Source organism: Battus philenor, unplaced genomic scaffold, assembly GCF_028537555.1.
Source record: "Battus philenor isolate CCGP_79_NKW_IND1 unplaced genomic scaffold, ilBatPhil1.0.hap1 SCAF_22, whole genome shotgun sequence".
Taxonomy (NCBI): domain Eukaryota; kingdom Metazoa; phylum Arthropoda; class Insecta; order Lepidoptera; family Papilionidae; genus Battus; species Battus philenor.
In genome coordinates this window covers 4,895,488-4,918,198 of record NW_027181685.1, presented here as the reverse complement: position 1 = coordinate 4,918,198, position 22,711 = coordinate 4,895,488, and the positions used below count along the sequence as shown (strand labels likewise).

At 34.8% G+C, this 22,711-nt stretch overlaps 5 long non-coding RNA genes across 5 annotated transcripts; 4 read left to right on the top strand and 1 right to left on the bottom strand.

The window, feature by feature from the left end:
* Positions 1 to 217: 217 nt before the first annotated feature.
* Positions 218 to 1,461, bottom strand: LOC137923802 (uncharacterized). The gene is made up of 2 exons (XR_011107566.1): positions 978 to 1,461; positions 218 to 453 (listed from the first exon to the last, which is right to left on the bottom strand). It is a non-coding gene; the product is annotated as an uncharacterized lncRNA (long non-coding RNA).
* Positions 1,462 to 1,694: 233 nt separating this feature from the next.
* On the top strand, positions 1,695 to 3,940 carry LOC137923815 (uncharacterized). The gene is made up of 3 exons (XR_011107570.1): positions 1,695 to 1,755; positions 2,640 to 2,850; positions 3,720 to 3,940. It is a non-coding gene; the product is annotated as an uncharacterized lncRNA (long non-coding RNA).
* Positions 3,941 to 8,934: 4,994 nt separating this feature from the next.
* Positions 8,935 to 10,920, top strand: LOC137923750 (uncharacterized). Its single transcript, XR_011107565.1, has 3 exons — positions 8,935 to 9,046; positions 9,864 to 10,305; positions 10,729 to 10,920. It is a non-coding gene; the product is annotated as an uncharacterized lncRNA (long non-coding RNA).
* A 2,509-nt stretch (positions 10,921 to 13,429) lies between these two features.
* LOC137923810 (uncharacterized) lies at positions 13,430 to 15,419 on the top strand. The gene is made up of 3 exons (XR_011107568.1): positions 13,430 to 13,538; positions 14,414 to 14,855; positions 15,280 to 15,419. It is a non-coding gene; the product is annotated as an uncharacterized lncRNA (long non-coding RNA).
* Positions 15,420 to 18,211: 2,792 nt separating this feature from the next.
* LOC137923808 (uncharacterized) lies at positions 18,212 to 20,470 on the top strand. The gene is made up of 3 exons (XR_011107567.1): positions 18,212 to 18,314; positions 18,972 to 19,368; positions 20,271 to 20,470. It is a non-coding gene; the product is annotated as an uncharacterized lncRNA (long non-coding RNA).
* Positions 20,471 to 22,711: the final 2,241 nt, after the last annotated feature.

Sequence of the window (22,711 nt, the reverse complement as noted above, 5' to 3'; positions counted from 1 at the left end):
TTTGTAATAGACTTATTTATTTCTATTGCAAGCCAAACAGACAACAAAATATAAACCAAGTAATATAAATTAAAATACGTGTTAATTTAAATAAAAGTCTACCATACAGTAGAGGTTGAATATTTTAAATTAATAGAATTGAACTGACGGACTGTATAAAAAAGACGATCGCAGCGTTCTTAGCGCTGTCGTGTAATAGTTATCAAAATAAACTGAGTAAAAAAATAAAATAAAATTATTGAAATAAGTTTATCAAGAATAAGGAGATCTGTAGACGAATGAATGTATCTGCCATAACCTGGTGGATTAGCAAGTTGAAGTGGCAGTGAGCGCAGAACAGATGGCCGTAGAGACCTTAAGATTTTGGAGACTCATGCGCAGCGCAGATTGTCCACTCACAAGGTGAAATGAATTTGTTCATATCTTCATAAGACGCTGGATGCAGACCGCTTCCTACCGATATGAAGAGACCTAGTTTTAAACTGAAATGATTGTGACGAATATATGATGTTCATTTAGTTTTTTTGCAAGTTGATATATTTATAAACCGAAAAACAAAGAATACAAAGTGGAACATGCCAAAGGTTACCAAAAAACCTTTCGATTCATTTAAAACAGTTTCGATTAATACATTGTAAACTTTCGACAGATCAACACGAAACTGAAATTAAAGCTGGGTACAATCCGCAATACGATTTAATTATCGCTGATGGGGTGAAGCCAACCGAACACGAACGAACGGACACAAAAGTTGGACGACGGATTAAAGAGTTTATCTGGAAAGTTCTACGTAGCTCTTCATAGAAGCTTTTATTTCGAGATAGAAAATATTCATAACATTTCGAAAGTGAACGAAACTTATCTACTTTAGTCAAGCGTCAGATTTATAAAGGATCTTTTTATACATTACTATTAAAACTATCGAATAATATATACGAATATATACGAATCATATTTTATTCCAATGTGCTCCATACCTGAAGTAGAAGTTTTACGACCAATGTTTATTTATCAGTGTAACTGTCTGTCATGAAGGATTTCACGGGATTTTTCAACTGTATTGAATCTGGAATGAGAAGATTTGTAGACGAATGAAAGTGACCGTACGATAGTCCAGCGGATTGGCAAATTGAAGTGATTGTGGGCAGGCTACATAGCTTATAAACCAGATGGCCGCAGGGGCTAAAATGATCTGGCGCAGGTCTACCTGAAATAAGGACAGAGAATATTATTAGGGACGTCGGCAAGCACAAGACGCAGGATACTTCACTCTAATGGAAATGTATGGAGTACGCCGATGTTCATCAGTGGACCTTTTATGGCTTAAGTGATAATGATGGTGATGAAATACAATGTCGACAAAGTTTTTAATCTTTTAAAATTAAGATTGTGTAATGAAAAGCTTTGTCGCTTAGTTGGTTAACTGTATATCTGTGTAAAAATCGTGTATGTTTAACAATCTATTCGATGCAATTTATATATTTATATATTTTTTTTTATAGCGCTGTTCAAATTTAATATTCACAACATTCACACATAAAATTGTGAAATGAAATGAAACCAAATTGATCATTTATAATAATATGTTTCTATAATAAAATTATGCATCAATAAATGGATAAGTAATGCATGACTAATCAATTAATATGCGTAAAATTAAAATTGTGCAGGAAATATTTTTATGAGACGTATAAGTTCATTCAAATACATATCGTTCGGTGTACGATCATGATTGCGATTGTGTTTTGTTATTTGGTGCGTATTTTTACATGATTTCTATAAGGAACTGTTGATCTTTTATCAAGGTCAAATAGGTTAATTTTTCGTTTGTTTAAGAGAGTCCGTCATCGTATTGGCAACATGACGTTCTCCCCTAACCCTTGATAATGAGATTTATAATTTTTAGTAGGATTTTTTTGTAATTTGCAATTGTCCATCCCGCTATAATAAGATGTTATTATTTTTATCCTGTGTCGCAGCACTACATGAAGTGCTGAATGATTTTTTTATTAGGCCTTCAAATCCTGTGATCTAGTTAAAATATTTGCGTCTTGGAAACTTTTATCTACTTCGTTATTCACATTAGGCAAGCCCAGCTATTTAAGTATTTCACAGTTTTTGTCAAACTAGGATACATTGGCGATTTTTCTCATTGTTGTTTTGGAATCGCAGCATGATGTAGATATGTTATTATTTATCTATAGCAATAACGCTTTGCAGCAGCAGCTAGCTACTACTGGTACACCAGCAGTAAAGACTTATCTTATAAAATTCCAATTTTGTGCATTAATTATATAGGTTTGCCACTGCTCACAAACAAGTTTCCTGCCCATCCTGGCAGCAGAGTTCTCTAGGTACGATAAGACCACACTGCAATCGCCAACCCGTCTGCCAAATGTGGCTATTAAAGTATATCCCACATAGATATCTTTGAATGAGGTGTATGGCTATGCCTTGTAGTGGGTGTCGGTAGGCTAAAACTACAAGTAATGCTTTAGATCTGTCGATAACACTAAAAGTCCAGAGACATGTTGAGTAATATATAAATGGTTCTTTATGATTCTATATATCTTCTCTTAATCTTAAAAGCGTGTAACACAAAGTTTCTGTTAACAACTAATGTTAATACAACATTTTAGGTATTTCAGAACTGTTTAATAAATGTTTCTACTGAAGACGAAAATAATGAGAACAATGATCAGTCCAAACTTGCGGGTTTATTCACGAAAAATAATGACGGAGCAGATAGTGGCCATAATAAAAAAGACTTGAGCACATCTGCACCAGATAAAAGTAAAGACACAGAGAAGCGTCAACCTTTATCGTTAAAACTATTAATGCGTTTGCTAAGTACGTACAATTCTTACCTTACCCGTAATTATCACTATGTTTAAAATAATTAACATTTCATATAATTATTCAAGAGTTTATTGACGAAAATATTGACATGATAAAGATTATTTTTAATAATATACTAATTACCATTCTTATCATTTCAGCGGTAGGACTGTCGGCTGTCGACTGCTAAACATAGGCTTTTCCCCCTTAGATTTCCAATAAGACTGGTAGGAACTGATATGCACCTAGCGTCTTCCGACGATCATAAAGAGGTCGTTTGTTCACTTTGTGGTAGACGTGCTACGCTGCGCCTATAGCTCCGAATTTTTTTTGGAGTTCTTAAGGCCTCAGCGGCCAGATGGTGCAAATAACATATGTTCTGCGATCAATGATGCCAGCCCATCACCGCTTTAAATAGACAATCCGTTGTAGAGCTATGTAGGTGACTTTTGTTCGCTTATGGATCCACTCATTCCTGTTTCGTACTCGAGAGATGTACAAAATATAGATTTCTATTCGTTGAGCAACTGTGATCTTGCCAACGTGGCTTGAAGTGAGTTAACCTATATGTCATCACTGGCTTCACACTAATCGTATAACTTCATCTTGAGGCACTGAGAAGATATCTCGTTGTTTGCCGACCGCTGCCTACAAATAACCTTATTTTGCAATTATATGAATGACCTTGAATGACTTATTAATAAAATGCATAACAGGAATATGTTTAGTTTTTATTTTAAATATGAAGAATAGTGTAGTGGAACATAGTTCTGCAATATTAAATAAAAATGTGTAGGATTACATTAATGGGGTTAAAAGTTAACAGATATATGCAAAACGACTGACATATTGTAATTATAATTAATGTTTATTTTTTTTAGAACTCAAAGGTGGATTTGATGACGGAGTGGATGGAATCTCAAAAGCTTTCGGAGGTTTACACAATGTTGGTGGAGGACTATTCGGAATGATAACAGAAGGATTACAAAATATTGGCCAATACCCACCATTCAATTTACTCAGAACATAATAAAGTCACTTATCATTCGATTGTTAAGCCACAAATTATATTTTAATTCCAGAATAAACTGATACGATAATAATACGAGCAGTCAATTTGATCAAATGGAATATAAAGTGGTTTTAAAACAGACTTATTATTTTATTTAAATATCTAATTATACTACGCGTAAATTATTTTTTAACAAAACACTTTTACTACTAACATTACTTACTAGTACCACTTGTAAAATTATTTCGTCTGTGTGATCCTTTTTGATAATAATAAATAAAAGTTAGCGTAAAAAATTGTCCGGTAAGTCCGGTAAGTTTGTATATAAATGTAGTATTTTTAAAATTTATATACTAAAACGTAATGATTTAAGATCGAAATTCATTCGAGGTAAAAGTACATTTATAGCATTTAATTAATGAAGGGTGTTTGAAATACATATCAAATCAACATTCATCAACATTTTTAAACATCCAAGAAACTATAACATCTTTATACTCAAAATCATTTAAAATGCGTTACGGTATATAGATATGCAGAGTTTTATAAGTAGGCTTAAGTTCACTCAGAGAGCAATGGAGAGAGCGCTAAGCTCGCTGCTCCGCTATGAGATGGAATCATAAAGATGAGATCAACAGAAGAAGGAAGGTAGCCATCGTAGTTTAAAGAATTGCTAGTCTGAAGTATTAGTGGACGGCGCCAATCCCTCGTCCAACTGTCGGCACTTGGGGCCGAAGGTATTTCGAGTGACGTCCAAGAACCGGTAGACTGCGGTGTTGGTAGAACCTCCCTAGATGGACCGAGGACATAGTCAAAGTCGCGGAAAGTCGCTGGATGCAGGTTGTACAAAACCTGTCATTATGGCGATCTTTCGAGAAGACCTATGCCTTGTAATGTGCAGGGTTGGATCAAGGTTCAACTTTGTCCCCCGGATTAAGAGGGTAGCGGGTGCCATGCACAGACTGGTGCCTAATCTCGAGGGATCCACGGAGGAAGTCCGCCGCCTCTATGCAGGGGTCGTGCGGTCCATAGTTTTGTACGGGGCGCCCGTGTGGGCAAAAAGGCTGGCCATTGGACGCTTTAGAACTAACATCTACAGCGTCCAGCGGAGGATGGCCATACGGATCGTACGCGGATATCGTACGACATCGTTCCAGGCGGCGACAATCCTGGCGCGCTTTACGCCCTTGGACACTCTGGCGGAGATGGATGCGAGGGTCTACGACCGCGTCCATACCCTCCACCAGGACGGCGATGGCGAGCCGGACCGAGTACTTGAGGCGGTCAGATGACGGGAACGGCGGGGGGTGCTTACGACGTGGCGCGCTAAGCTCTCGGAAGAGCGTTATGCGCGCAGACGCGTCGTTGGAGCGATCCTGCCCGTTTTCGAGGCCTGGATGCAGCGACGAGACGGAAGACTCCTACAGGCTTGCGCAGGTGATCCCCGGGCACGGTTGCTTCGGTGATTACCTGTGTAGGATTGAGCGGTAGGGGTAGGCGGTAGGGCCGCCCAAGATTCCGCCTTGCACACGCTCGCGGACTGCCTGGCGTGGCAGTCGGAGCGGCGGATCTTGGCGGACGAGATCAGACGGGACCTTTCCTTGCCAGCAGTCGTGTCGGCGATGCTGAGCGGGTCATCGGCGTGGAGGACCGTGGCATCTTTCTGTGAGACCGAGAGGCGGCCGAACGGGATCTGCAGAGGACAGATCCCGCTCGGAGACGACGCCGTCAGCGTAGGGACGCGCCTCGCGACGGCCTTCCGGTGTATGGTGCTCCCCTACCATAAACGGGACCTTCAGAGTCGCGGGAGTTTAGGGTGGGGGCCCTAAACTCCCCCTAGCTTCGGCAACTCTGAGGCGGACGATGGTTCGACGTGGTATTGAACCATCGTGATAGCACCACGAGGATTTCGAAAATGACGGGCTATCGAAAATGGCACGGTGTGAGGGAAGACTGCGTGGCGATCCCTGACCGGGAGATACCACGGTCCCCCGTATAGCGCAGAGGGCGATCACTGGGGGGGTTTTAGTGGGTAGGAATCCCACATACCCCTGTCCCTCCCCCCAAAGATGAGGCATCTTGAACACCCGAAAGATTTTCCCCCCTAAAAACCAAAAAAGGGTTCAACTTTATTTAATGGCCGTGTAGTCTAATCAACAAATTTATTACGAAACGAGAACGAAGTATTGTATAATTTCTTGAACTTCTTTATTCTCATTAAAATAACGAATTTCTAGTTGAAAAACTCTTAACTTAGTTAACATATTCATTTTATAATTCTATGTTGTTTTTTTAACGAAAAGTTTAATTACAGACGCAAAAATTTATTATACTTTTGAAAAAAAAAAGAAAGATTTTTATTTATGATAAGTCATGTAGAGATTGCCCTTTATTTCCTTTAAAAGGTCTTAATTAAGTTATGAATGCTACAAAATGTTATTACTGGTGATTAAAGACATAAATATAGGAGGCATCATTTTTCTTATTAATAATCCTGATAGCTTTTTTTTCGTTGTTTACAACGTTTATTGCAAAAAGATTTTACTCTCTTATGGCTGAGAAACTATTCTAGGTTTACGGGTTAAATTTAATAGGTTTTGTTAATGAAGTCTGCTTCATTATTATCGTCATCTGGAGGGAAGACCGTCCTTTACCGCTTACACCATAAATTTCCAATAAGTACTTTTCGAAGCGACCAACTGCCAACGTCGCTGCACCTTCATCGCTGCTTTTGCCGTTCCTTGACGTTACTCCAGAACCATAAAGCCCCAGCGACCATCTATTCTGCGCGCTATGAGGCCTGGCCACTATCACCATTACTTTTCAATCCGCTGGATTCAGAGTCTAGCTAGCGAGCTAGTCTGTGATGATTTAAAAAGTCTTCTTAACGATGAAAAAATATTTAAATTTAAAAATGGATATTGTTTCGATAATTTTTAAGAACTCTCCTAGATAATATCTTTGAATTTAAATATATTCTCAATGCCCTGGTAAAAAATTGTTGAGCGGTTTAAAAACGCAGTAAATTTGCTTTTATTTTAAAGACGTTTTGCTTACGGAAATATATTTTATTATAGTAGTTTTTTAGCTAAAGTGTGTAATATTGTTAAATTTATTTTGTTGTTTTATTTAGCTTTAAAAGATAAAATAACGCTGCTTAAGAATTAGGTTAATATCCTTATCCTTTAAATTATCTTTTCAACTAAGTTTCTAAGTCAATGGTTGGCCTCACTCTATTACCAATAATTAATTTATATTTCGGGTTATATTAATTAAGGATTATAATTTCAGGTAGCTTTTGATTGCTTTATTAAACTTAACCTGATTAAATTATTATTTATAACGCTTTAAATTAAGCGTAAAAAGTTATATATTTTGTCTGAAATTTCTTTATGAATAATTCTACGTATCGTATTATAGTTGATTTATATGGGTACTTTGAATTCATATATATAGTTAGCGTTTAATTTAAAAGTAATTTATATAGGTTAATCTATGAGCAAGCGCATCGATATACGTTTACTTATAAGGTGGATAGAGGATTTTGTGAAGCGCGTTGGAAGATGCTGGGTGGCGACCGCTCTCAATTAGAGGCATCTAGCAGTGGACGTTCTGCAGCTGAAATGATGATGATGAATCTATGGGCCAATATCAGTTGGCTCCTACCCAGCTGACCAAACATTTTTCTTACCGATTGATCTAAGAAAGGTAGGTGGGTTAGATACCAACTGTTTAAAAAATGTAATTGACTGGTAGAGAACAGATTTATCTACAAACTCTCCATCGCACTAAATAGCAACATTAAGTAAAATCGTAAGTCTTGTTTCAGTGTTACTGATATATCTTGTGTGAAGAGTTCAGGGGTAACATAGCCGTTAGCGTCTACAGCCATGTTCACTGTACTAGCCATGGCAGCGTTTATAATCACAACAAGCCAGAGGCGGCATGTGCTCAGTTATTAACTAAGGATATTTGGTAACATCAACTGGTGATGAAATTTGCATTTGTTATTATGATCCTGAGATCAAGAGATAGGTTTAGGGTAAAAGGTGGATTGGAATCGTTTTTTCGCACAATTGATGATTAAGATAGCAGAAAATAGCTTGTTCGGAATAATTTCGTTTGACACGTTTATTTTATATGAATTATAGAATAAATTGAATAAAACACCGGCTAAAGATAGGTGTCAGATATTTGATGATAATAAAAAGATATATGATGATAATTAGAGAGATAGTAGTTACCAGTATTTAAAAATTTTTTTGGGTCGTGGCCACTCGTGTCCGGGTTCGATTCTTTTTTGCGTCTTTATGTTAGGAAAACATGAATGGTGGTGATGAACTCTTTTTTTAACTTTTTGAAGTGGTCGTTGTTTTGGCCGTTTATCTTCTACATTGGTAACAGCTTCTACAGATATTATAAGCTCATCTGTGCAAAGTAGCCGAAGTAATTAAAGATTCTGCCCAAGTAATCTCTGGATAGTAGAGTTCTTTTTTTGTAATCATTAAGGATGGACTAACTAGTGATTTGCTGTCAATGGTTTTTTTAATATTCAGGTCCAACACTGCATTTCCTAAGCGTCCAGGTTTCCCAAGAATATGGAGAAGACCAGAGCATGTATTAGTGTTATATTGGTGCTTCTGTGGATTATCCTGTTTTCCCATACGTTCTCCAATCTTTTTTTTACAGCTTTAGCAATTTTCTAATGCTATGTAACATTTTAGCATTACAACTTCTCTAGATATTACAAGTGAACCATGGTAAACAAATTGGACGCCTGATTCAAGGTCTTGCAACTCGTGTCTTCTTCAACGTTTCGGCTCGATTTTTTAATAATTAAATATGTTATGTTGGTATTATCCGCACCTAGTCGGTGAACGCATTCTTTCTTTAAAAGTTGTTATGTTGTAAATTATTTCATAGAGTACATTAAAACATAAATGGTACAGAGTTCTTGAGTGAAATGGAGTGATGAATGCCAACCAAACGTGTAATGGATTTCGTAATTGTCATGTTAATATTAACATTACAAATTATGTATACACTCAACTCGTTTAGATAAATAAAGTTAAATAAAGTATAAATGCGCTACAAGTCGCCCATTTCATCAATACCCGAGCATTACTTACTATCATTTTTGCTTTACGAAAGTGAAAAATCATGAATTGTGATTATTTAGTCTTGCTGTTCCTTGGGGTGAGGATGTTTTTTTTTTATTTGTTGTTCTACTTTCCTTTTTTAGTTTTATTTATACATTCATTCATATATAATAATAAATAGCGATAATTTCTGTACGTCATGACAAAAATACCTGAGACAGGAGATCATTAGTATAATATAAAACAGAATCGAATCGAACTACGATGGCAATCCTTAAATTAAAATACAGATATGTGAACATCGCACAAAAAACTGTATCTGTATTTTTTTGTTATGATTTTTACAAAAATTCTTAACACCACTGTGTTAAGGATTCAATTAGTTCCAAAACATTAATATTAGAGGGTTTTAAATGAGCTTTTATTTACACTCCTGAAATCTATTGAATGGTATACAAAAGATATGACAAAAGCATTTATTACATCAAAATGCAAAACTGGCTGATATTTCCGCATCAAAATTCTTCTGCTGCTAATAGCACTAATACTGTGCAGTGATACTTCGGGTGGAGGCTTGCACTAGGTTCGGTTGAATCACCGACCGTTATATTTCATATAAGGTAAAATATCTGATACATCGGTAATTAATGCCCGTTTTGCATTTCGCGGTTTGTTCATTTTTTGTTGCTTGTACCATAGTTTTTGACCTTAAGCAGAATGACGTATTTAGGTCAATAATTTCACAAATTACCGATAATAAAGTTATTCAGTAATTGTGATATACCATCTAATGTGTTAAAGTGACGAATGAAGATACGATTTAGAAGTGATTTAAAATATAAATCCTAGGTATTTCAGGTATGACATGATTAACGATTTCGTTTGATAATAATAATAATGGATTTTAATTTCAGTTGACTAATAGGGAGCCTGGACAAGTTGGTGAAGATGTCTCGCATGTACTGAGAGAAATTGGTAGACATTGTCATCGAGGAACACCTGATCTTGATGTCGAAGCTCTAACCCAGCGACCATTACATATCGATGAGGAGTATAAAAATTATCTTGCTCCTGAAGTTCAAGCAAATGAAAACGCCAGACGAAACAACATCATTATAAAAAAATTTGATCAGATCCCTTTTACTAGAGGGGACACGGACATATTCCAAGTCATGAATAATAACAGAATTGATAACGAAATAGTTAGAATTCCAGTAAATGCGATTTTAAATCTCGTCTCACCTGACCAACTGCATACACTTTATCGGCGTAAGCATGTGTTCGATGTACCAAGCAATGATCCTTCTGCACCGAAACAGGTTGCATTATCAGGGAGACTACTAGAGACTCTTCTTAGTAAGTTTATATTTAGTTTATTTACTTGATATTAGAGTGATATAAAATGGACACCTCATTCCTTCGTTCTTTTATTGTTGAATATTTATAGGTATTTTTAACTATTTAACATATCCATTTTAAAGATGGTTTATGTTGGACTTGTATTGAATTGACCTCCATGACAGTCTATAGCATCACTAAGTGGAAGGGCTAAAGGAACGTTTTTGCATACATTAGTAGCTCTGCAAATGACGTCCGCTAAAGCAGTTCTAAGTGAAATAATAAATGTCTTCCTTCGTTCCGAGAATACGTGCCGGAACACAGCGCTTTTCACTCCAGTTGTCTTCCCGTAATGCGTATACCGTAATTCTGTTGATAGCCAACAGAGTTAATTTATAAATTAAAAATTGAAAAAATAATACATTACTTCTACTATTTCAGAGGCAAAGCAGAGAATGCATGAAGCAATCAACCAAGGAGTACTAGGCGCAGAACATATCTTCTCGGGTATTCACAGCGGCTTTGGGGCGTTAAATGATTTAATCGGCGGTGGCTCTCATAGTATTGTAGATCTTATTCGCTAATGTATACACATTATGTAACCCATACCGTGAATTAAAAATATGAATAATTTTTATCGTTTCTTTATATACCTAATCTATGAGATATCCGTTATAGTAACCAATAAAATAATATTAACGTTTTATTTATTAGTTAATCTAATCACTCTTTTTACAATTTGTGTAATGGCGGACTTAATGACTTATGGGAATATTCAATCTAGGGTGGCGTAAAGATGAATAGGTAGATGTGCAAATGTTTTGAAAAATTATTTATTTATGCAATACTATATGCTAAATATACGTGATAAATATTACCAGAAAACACAGATTTAAATGAAAAAATAACTGGCATTTAGGATAAGATACGTAGATAATAGATCTCAAACTTTCTTTTTAAGCGTATAAAGAATTTTAGACTCGATAATTCTGAAGAGGCAGTTTATTCTTAAGTAGAATGCTCCGGACAGGAGAATGAATTGAATAAATTGTTCACGATTTATTAATTTTTGTTTTGTTATTATTTACTAAATTTTTTATGCTAAACATACACGATATATGTAATTTGAAAACACTTGAATGAAAGCATAGCTTGCTAACAGAGAGAATATCTTTCGATTTCTCCATAAATAGGTTTTAAACTTTCTTTTTGTAATCTAACGTTTTGTTGACTCCCTAATTCTAAAGATGAAGTTTATTCTAAAGAAGAATGCTTCAAACAGAAGAAATAACGTAGTCAGTTTTGTGAAAAGACAAAGTAGTAAACATTTTCTCTCATGGCTTGGGTCAAAAAATTGTAAGTATGTGGTAAAGTAGGAAGGTAGTGTTATAGACATAGATAAGGGAAAGTTAAGGCGCCAGGGGACACATGCAATTTTTCTATATCAATTAGAGAACGTTGTTAATAAAACTTCAATTTGGCTGTTCCTTGTTTTAATAGCCGTCTGAATAGGATGACTTTCAATTTTATTGCACGGTGAACTAATTACAGTTACTGCTCACTGATGTGTAAATTTTACAATAATATGATCAAGGAAACAGATATTTTTATACCTCTTATTATGAAATAGTGGATTTTGTGAAGCGCGCTGGAAGATGCTGGGTGGCGACCGCTTTCAATCAGAGACATCCAGCAGTGGACGTTCTGCAGCTGAAATGATGATGATGATGAATCTAAAGGCCAATATCAGTTGGCTCCTACCCAGCTGACCAAACATTTTTCTTACCGATTGATCTAAGAAAGGTAGGTGGGTTAGATACCAGCTGTTTAAAAAATGTAATTGTCTGGTAAAGAATAGCTTTATCTACAGACGCTCCATCGCACTAAATAGCAACATTAAGTAAAATCGCAAGTCTTGTTACAGTGTTACTGATATATGTTGTGTGAAGAGTTGAGGGGTAACATAGCCGTTAGCGTCTACAGCCATGTTCACTGTACTAGCCATGGCAGCGTTTATAATCACATCAAGCCAGAGGCGGCATGTGCTCAGTTATCAACTAAGGATATTTGGTAGCATCAACTGGTGATGAAATTTGCATTTGTTGTTGTTATCCTGAGATCAAGAGATAGGCTTAAGGTAAAAGGTGGTTTAGAGTCGTTTCGCACAATTGTTGAATAAGATAGCAGAAAATAGCTTGTTCGGAATTGTTTCGTTTGACACGTTTATTTTGTATGAATCATAGAATAATTTAAATAAAACACCGGCTAAAGTGAGGTGTCAGATATTTGACGATAATTAAAATATTTTTTATATAAATATATATATATACATATATATATATATATATATATATATATATATATATATATATATATATATATATAAAATAATAGAGAGATAGAAGTTACCAGTATTTAAAATTTCTTTTGGGTCGTGGCCACTCGTGTACGGGTTTGATTCTTTTTTGTGTCTTTGTGGTAGGAAACCATGAATGGTGGTGTTGAACTCTTTTTAACTTTTTGAAGTGGTCGTTGTTTTGGTCGTTTATCTTCTACATTGATAGCAGCTTCTACGTGATTTGCTGTCAATGGTTTTTTTTTAATATTCAGGTCCAACACTGCATTTCCTAAGCGTCCAGGTTTCGCAAGAATATGGAGAAGACCAGAGCATGTATTAGTGTTATATTGGTGCTTCTGTGGATTATCCTGTTTTCCCATACGTTCTCCAGTCTTTTTTTACAGCTTTAGCAATTTTCTAATGCTATGTAACATTTTAGCATTACAATCTCTCTAGATATTACAAGTGAACCATGGTAAACAAATTGGGCGCCTGATTCAAGGTCTTGCAACTCGTGTGTCCTCTTCAACGTTTCGGCTCGATTTTTTAATTATTAAATATGTTATGTTGTTATTATCTGCACCTAGTCGGTGAACGCATTCTTTCTTTAAAAGTTGTTATGTTGTAAATTATTTCATAGAGTACATTAAAACATAAATGGTACAGAGTTCTTGAGTGAAATGGAGTGATGAATGCCAACCAAACGTGTAATGGGTTTTGTAATCGTCATGTAAATATTAACATTACAAATTATTTACACACTCAACTTGTTTAGATAAATAAAGTAAAATAAAGTATAAATGCGCTACAAGTCGCCCATTTCATCAATACCCGAGCATTACTTACCATCATTTTTGCTTCACGAAAGTAAAAAATCATGAATTGTGATTATTTAGTCTTGCTGTTCCTTGGGGTGAGAATGTTTTTTTTCTATTTGTTTTTTACTCTACTTTTTTAGTTTTATTTATACATTCTATAATATATTTATGCAAAACAATAATAAATAGCGATAATTTATGTACGACATGATAAAAATACCTGAGACAGGAGCCCAAATTTGTAAAAAACAGAATCAAATAGAATTACGATGGCAATATCCAAATTAAAATACAAGTCTGTGAACATCGCACAAAAAACTGTATCTGTATTTTAACAATCCTTAACACCACTGTGTTAAGGATTCAATTAGTTCCAAAACATTAATATAACAGGGTTTTAAATGAGGTTTTATTTACACTCTTGAAATCATTGAATGGTATACAAAAGACACGACAAAAGCATTTATTACATCAAAATGCAAAACTGGCTGATATTTCCGCTTCAAAATTCTTCTGCTACCAATAGCACCAATACTGTGCAGTGATACTTCGGGTGGAGGTTTGCACTAGGTTCGGTTGAAACGACGGTCGGATATAAGTTAAAATATCTGATACATCGGTAATTAATGCCCGTTTTGCATTTCACGGTTTGTTCATTTGTTGTTGCTTGTACCATAGTTTTTGAAATTTAGTGTTGAGCTCTCGATGTGGATAGTACTCCAGCACCCAATTGTTTTGATAAACCTTAAGCAGAATGACGTATTTAGGTCAATTATTTCACAAATTACCGATAATAAAGTTATTCAGTAATTGTGATATACCATCTAATATGTTAAAGTGACGAATGAAGATACGATTTGGAGGTGATTAAAAATATAAATCCTCTTTGCAATCTTCTATAGGTATTTCAGGTATGATATGATTAACGATTGCGTTTAATAATAATAATGATAATGGATTGTAATTCCAGTTGACTAATAGGGAGCCTGGACAAGTTGGTGAAGATGTTTCGCATGTACTGAGAGAAATTGGTAGACATTGTCATCGAGGAACACCGGATCTTGATGTCGAAGCTCTAACCCAGCGACCATTATATATCGATGAGGAGTATAAAAATTATCTTGCTCCTGAAGTTCAAGCAGATGAAAACGCCAGACGAAATAACATCATTACAAAAAAATTTGGTCAGATCCCTTTTACTAGAGGGGACACGGATATATTCCAAGTCATGAATAATAACAGATTTGATAACGAAATAGTTAGAATTCCAGTAAATGCGATTTTAAATCTCGTCTCACCTGACCAACTGCATGCACTTTATTGGCGTAATCATGTGTTCGATGTTCCAAGCAATGATCCTTCTGCACCGAAACAGGTTGCATTATCAGGGAGACTACTAGAGACTCTTCTTAGTAAGTTTATATTTAGTTTATTTACTTGATACTAGAGTGATATAAAATGGACACCTCATTCCTTCGTTCTTTTATTGTTGAATATTTATAGGTATTTTTAACTATTTAACATATCCATTTTAAAGAGGGTTTATATTGGACTTGTATTGAATTGACCTCTATGACAGTCTATAGCATCACTAAGTGGAAGGGCTAAAGAAACGTTTTTTCATACATTAGTAGCTCTGCAAATGACGGCCGCTAAAACAGTTCCACAGTGAAATAATAAATGTCTTCCTTCGTTCCGAGAATACGTGCCGGAACACAGCGCTTTTCACTCCAGTTGTCTTCCCGTAATGCGTATACCGTAATTCTGTTGATAGCCAACAGAGTTAATTTTTAAATAAAAAATTGAAAAAATAATACATTACTTCTACTATTTCAGAGGCAAAGCAGAGAATGCATGAAGCAATCAACCAAGGAGTATTAGGCGCAGAACATATCTTCTCGGGTATTCACAGCGGCTTTGGGGCGTTAAATGATTTAATCGGCGGTGGCTCTCATAGTATTGTAGATATTATTGGCTAATATTTACACATTATGTAACCCATACCGTGAATTAAAAATATGAATAATTTTTATCGTTTCTTTACATACCTAATCTATGAGATATCCGTTATAGTAACCAATAAAATAATATTAACGATTTATTTATTAGTTAATCTAATCACTCTTTTTACAACTTGTGTAATGGCGGACTTAATGACTTATGGGAATATTCAATCTAGGGTGGCGTAAAGATGAATAGGTAGATCTGCAAATGTTTTGAAAAATTATTTATTATTTAATGGATTCAGGCGTTACATTGCGGAAGTCCATCCTAAATAAGAAAGGACCAATATCTAGCCACCTCCGCACATGCAGTGGTTGTCGTGCATGAAAGTGCACCGCCCGCCAGCCCGCTCGTAAGTGCGCATGCGACAGACAATGCCAATTACACAACCGCCACCGTAAATTCACTCAACACGTGTTTCACCCCTCCACGGGGCATTTTCAGGAGTTGCTACACAGATTAGTGCTAAACACCGAGTGCTATTAATTATTTATTTATACAATACTAAAATCTAAATAAACGTGATAAATATTACCAGAAAACACAGATTTGAATGAAAAAATAACTGACGTTTAGGATAAGATACGTAGATAATAGGCCTCAAAGTTTCTTTTTAAGCGTATAAAGAATTTTAGACTCGATAATTCTGAAGAGGTAGTTTATTCTTAAGTAGAAAGCTCTGGACAGGAGAATGAATTGAATAAATTGTTCACGATTTATTAATTTTTGTTTTGTTATTATTTACTACATTTTTTATGCTAAACATACACGATATATGTAATTTGAAAACACTTGAATGAAAACATAGCTTGCTAACAGAGAGAATATCCTTCGATTTCTCCATAAATAGGTTTTAAACTTTCTTTTTGTAATCTAACGTTTTGTTGACTACCTAATTCTAAAGATGAAGTTTATTCTAAAGAAGAAGAATGCTTCAAACAGAAGAAATAGTAGTCAGTTTTGTAAAAAGACAAAGTAGTAAAAATTTTCTCTAATAGCTTGGGTCAAGAGATGGTAAGTATGTGGTTAAGTAGGAAGGTAGTGTTATAGACATAGATAAGGGAAATAGAGGTGCTAAGGCGCCAGGGGACACATGCAATTTTTCTATATCAATTAGAGAACGTTGTTAATAAAACTTCAATTTGGCTGTTCCTTGTTTCAATAGCCGTCTGAATAGCAGGATGACTCTCAATTTTATTGCACGGTGAACTAATTACAGTTACTGCTCACTGATGTGTAAATTTTACAATAACATGATCAGGGAAACAGATATTTTTATACCTCTTATTATGAAACTAGGTATAATTACATCTATATATAATGTTTTATTGTTAATTACAGTAACTTAATTCAGATTGTACTTACTCTTAATGCGTGAAAATCGTATCTTGCGTTTGTAGTATGCGTAATAGACTGGTTTAGTGAACCTAAATGGTCTAGTTTGTCGAGAAAATCTGCATTTAGGTCAAAATAGCATACATCAGCGTTATCTTAGAAAGAATAAGGGATTGTGCGAGTATCATCTCGGTCGTGATCAGAAACAAATTCTTCAAGTAATAGAGAGAGCCCAAGGCACTGGTTACCTGTTGCGGAACATAAATCACCTATGGACGCTAGCGTAAGTTTTAATCAATTAGCAGGTCAAGGGAATATCAGCTCTGTAAAATATTAATGTGGCTAAACTTGTAATATTTAGTTTATTTAATATATCGAGCTTCCTATAATTATAGTTTGCCTAAGATTGGCTTTATTTTTAAATCGAATTTGTTTGACCAATTATTTATGTGTACCAGCACCAAATTCATCAGATAGCTCGTCAGAGGGCACAGAATCGGTATCAGGCTGCGTGTAAAGTTGCAAGTCTTCAGCATAGAAATAATAAGTACATTGAAAGTTCAAAGTCATTAGTTTAATAAATACAGTAAACAATAAAGGATAGAGAATATTGCCTTGAGCGACACTATTATTGGTATCGTACTACATCGACGAACAATCATTAAGGCGTAACTAATGAGTACGAAAAGTTTTATGAAGTCGTGGATGGTGGCGTTACATGCTTTTGTAACTGCATAAGTCCAGCGAGTCTTCCGCATTGCCGACAATTCTAAGCTTTTTTAGATTTCCTTTACTCTTCCGTATAATATCACCGAATTTCTTGCAAATTTTTCTTAAACAAACTGTGGATAGTTAGGTTCTTTCTCGAGCTCTTAGAGATACTGCAATACTGCATGACAACTGCGTCTATTCTTGGCATTGTAGGTCAGTTAGATGACCAGATTTTGAACGTTTTCAGAAATATGATGGAGAAATAGACACGCATTAAATTGTCTTTATTGAATCTGTAGATCCCCCTGCTTCTTTATACTTTTCCCAATCTTTTTACTGCAGCTTTAGCCATTTGATGTTATAGGTGAATAGTAAAAAAAACTGGTCGATTGATTCGATATCTTGGAGCTTGTATGTCCTACTCAACATTCCAGTTTTGTCCACGAATTATTAGATATGTTGTGTTGATAATTTCGGCACCTAGTCGGCTAACGCGTTCTTTCCTCAACAGTTAGTTTAAATTTATTTCATATAGTAAATAATAAATTATAAATTGTGTGGAGTTCTAGGTGAAATGAAGTGATGAATGCCAACCAAACGTGTAATGGAGCTCGTAATCGTCATGATAATAATAATATTACATATTATTTACACACTCAACGTGTTTAGATAAATAAAGTAAAATTTAGTATAAATGCGCTACAAGTTGCTCATTTTGTCAATACCCGAGTATTACTTTAAGAGCATTACTTTCTTTTTTTTTCGCTTTTCAAGGTTTAAAAATCATGAATTGTGATTATTTAGTCTTGCTGTTCCTTGGGGTAAGAATGTTTATGATTAATTGTTTTCATTTACTTTTTTGTTTTATTTATAAATTCATTCATATTTTTGTGCAATGTAAATAATTATTAGCGATCAACTTGTGAACATTACAATAAAAATGTCAAAAGGGCTTAATTTATCCGCAATTACAATATACAATACATTACAATATTTTTTTTAAAACAATTTTTTCTTACATAATCTGAGTATTATATTAAATAAAATAAATTAGAATCGATTTGACCTTTCCTGTGATCCCTTGACTGAATATAAAGTACGTTGTCATGAGAGGTCTAAAGGCGCTGTCGCTTATAAATTTAAATATCTGATACATCGGTAATTGATGCCGGTTTTGTATACAGCGGTAATTGTTGCTTTTACCTGATTTTTTGACGTTCTAAGAGACCTAAAATGGATGCTGCTACTGTACCTATTTCTTTTAATAAAATTATTTTATATTTATTGTATATTTGCTGTAAGAGTTGTATTGGTTTGGTAGAAATATGTTTAGCTCAGTAGCTTCTCTAACTTTTGTTCAGTAAATATTTTTTGGGAAAGACACATATATTTTGTGGTAATTTTTAAAACATAAATCATCTCAGAAATCACCAACCATTGCATTTAATAACAAAAATAATAATCGGTTTTAATTCTAGTTGACCAATAAGGATCCTGGTCCGGTTAGTGAAAATGTCTCGGAAGTCCTGAGACAAGTCGCTAAATATTGTCATCAAGTATCATCGGATAATGATTTAGTACCTCTTGGTCCTGAAATAGAAGCAGTCGTGAACGCCAGACGAAATCACATTCGGATACCGAAGTTTAATCAGATCCCTATTACCAAGCAGAACTTTGATTTATTTCAAGTTATAAACAATAACAGGATTAATAACGAAATAGTTACAATTCCAGTGAATGCGATTTTAAATCTGGTGTCACCTGACCAACTGCATTCTCTATATCGGAATAAACAAGCAATTAACGTACCAAGCAATGATCCTTTTGCACCGAAATTGGTTGCATTATCGAAGAGAGTACTTGAAATTCTTATAAGTAAGTTTATATTCGGTTTATTTAGTTAATATTATAGTGATATCGTGATAGACACCACATTCCTTGAATCATTTATTATTGAATATTTATAGGTATTTTTTATTATTTAACATTTTTACTTCAAAGATGTTTTAAGTCGGACTTGTATTGACTTTACCCCTATGACGCTTTATAGCATCACTAAGTAGAAAGGCTAAAGGAACGATAGTCGCTAAAGCAGTTCCATCATGAGACATATTTCTTCCTTCCTTTCAAGAATACGTGCCGGAACACAGCGCTTTTTACTCTTGATATCTATATGTATATGTACTTTGGGCCCGCTCGGTCACATCGGGCTTATCTTGTCAGATCTTCTATCAGAAGAAGAAAATCAACATTTTCTATCACCATGTTTAATCCGTTAATGGTATTAAGTGTGCCTATAGTTTTTGTATGGTCTATGCGGCCTTAAAGCTCTGGAATAGTGACCGCAAACCTCTATGCGCAGCATAGCATACAGCCCCGTACGGTGGCGCCTTGTTATGGTCGTCGGAAGACACTGGGTGTAAACCATTACACTTTTATTTCTATAAATCTATGAGACAGGCGCTGTCTAAAAGTCCTCCGATTAAAATGATGACGAAATTGATAACTAAGTAAATAATGAATCGAAGTGTAATAATTATGTAATAACTTTTTAAATTAGCTTATAGTTTGTAGGTAAATAGATGTATTGTTGATCTGTATTTACAAAAAATCTTTTTTTTTTTTTTGTTAACCTTGCGCATGTTTGCTTTCTATTTAAATTGCAATTAACCTCGTGATTTAATTGCTTTTTATTTGTATGTAATATTATTAAATCTGTAGGCGATGATTTATAGAACAAAAATTTTAAAAATATTTTTTTACTTCTACTATTTCAGAGGCAAAGCAGAGAATGCATGAAGCAATCAACCAAGGAGTACTAGGCGCAGAGCATATCTTCTCGGGTATTCACGGTGGGTTTGGGGCGTTAAATGATTTGATCGGCGGTAGCTCTCATATTGCTGTAGATCTTATCGGCTAATGTTTTTAATATCATTATCTAACCCATACCATGAATAAAAAATGTTTATAAATTAAATGGTTTTTATTTATACCTTCATATACCGTTACAATAACCAATAAAATAATATTCAAGTTTTATTTATTAATCAATTTATTCACTCTTTTTACAACTTGCGTAATGGCGGACAAACGATTCATAGGCGTATTCAATCTAAGGTGGCGGACGTAAAGATAATTAGAGAGATCTTCTAATATTTTGGCAAAATAGTTAACCTATATCTAACCTCTAGGTTATGTTATAGGAATCAATAACATAAAGTTCACGTCTTATTTATTATTTAATCTATCCATTCTTTTTACAACTTGTTTAATGGCGGACTTAATACCCTATAGGTATTTACTATCAAACAACATGGGGCGATGTAAAGATAAGACACGTGTTTTGTAAATGTTATTGAAAAGATATTTAAATATTCATGATTTATTACCTTGTTTTTCATATTGTTACAAAGCTCGAGTTACAGAACCCTCTAAACAATAAACACTGAACCCTACGATCATAAAGTGCCGTAAACACGCGAGACCTCATAGTTATCTATATATTTATGTGTACGGTTCTCGGAAATTCTAACCGAGTACTTACTAGAACCTTCTTTGTAGTATAAATAGGTGTACTCCCCATGTCGACAGTTCAGTGTTGTTTTTTGAATTATAAGATCTACGATCTGTGATATGAAGTGACTATTTGGTAAGTAATTTGAACAACGATTTCTGAACTATTTGGAAGCTTAGTTTGGACTAAGCGAAAGTATACTCAGTGTTAAAGAAGGGTGACCATCTGATTTGTGAACAAAGGACTTCTTGTAAACCAGTGGTGTTTCATTTCGAGTCAGAACCCACCTGTAACAATATATTAAATATACATGATAAATGTTATCTGAAAAACTTAAATAGAAAGATAACTGGCTAACATAGAAAAAATTCTACGATTTTTCCGTTAATAAGTATTCAACTTAATTTTTAAAAATCTAGTATTTTGTAAACTACCTAATTCTAAAGAGGAAGTATATTCTAAAGCAGAATGTTTCGGATAGGAAAAAGGAATAAACGTGGTCAAATTTGTGACAAAAATAATGTAGTGAATTCTTTTGTATTTATTTGATTTAAAGAATTACAAGTATGGAATTAAGTTTGAAGGCGAAAAGATAGACATAAATAAGTAATAGTGAATAGTTAAAACCTGCAAATTTCTCTGCCAGTAAATTAAATTTGAGATCAAATAAACGAGCAACGACGTTGTATTTCCGAAGGGTAAAACGAATCGAATGCGGTTATTTAAAATTTAGCCTGGTTTCTTGAGAATATCTTCATTCAGGGCAAAATAGCATACATCAGCGTAATCTATGATAGAAAGGATGTGAAACTGTGCGAGCAGCATCTCGTTTTGGATCGGTTATAAATTCTTAAGGCGATAGAGAGAGCCCAGGGCATTTGTGACCTTTTGTGGAACATAAATCATTAACTGACGCCTGCTTGCGTTTGTGTCAATTAGCAGAGCAAGGTTCTTTACAGATTGGAACTAAGGAATATCAGTTCTGTAAAATATTATTAAGGGTGAACTTGTGATATACAGTTTATTTAAAATTCTCTACTTTCCTGTAAGGGTTTCATTAGTTCGGCGTCATTTTTAAATCGAATTTGTTTGACAAACCTTTTATGCCTTTTAGGTTAAAATACTCCCGTCAGCCCGTCACAGTGCACAAACTCGATCTGTCTGTGTGTAAAGTTGTAAGTCCTTAGCATACAAATAATATGTACATTGAAAGTTTATAATCATGATGTTAACAATTATTGTAAACAATAAAGGATAGGGAATACTGCCTTGAAACACCATTATTGATATAATACAGTATCGACGAACGCTCATTAAAGCATAACGACTGTTGATGCCCTCGAAGATATGTTGTGAACCAGCGCATTGGAGTTCCGAAAGTTTTATAGAGCCGTGCACAGAGCGTATTATATGTTTTTGTAACTACGTTAGTTCAGCGAGTCATTCATATTGCCGACAGTTCTAAGCTTCTCTAGATTTTCTTAAATCTTCCGTGCAATATCGTCGAAGTACTCGAGGACTGTACTTAAGCAAACTGTGGATAGCAGATGCTCATTTTGTGCTCTTTGAAGTTAGACGTATAAATTCGGTTAAAATGTTATTTTTCATTTGACGCCGATACTGCATCTCCAGATTTTGCACGTTTTTAGAAATATGGTAAAGACGTAGACAATGAATATGGTGAAGGCGTAGGTTGAATTTCGG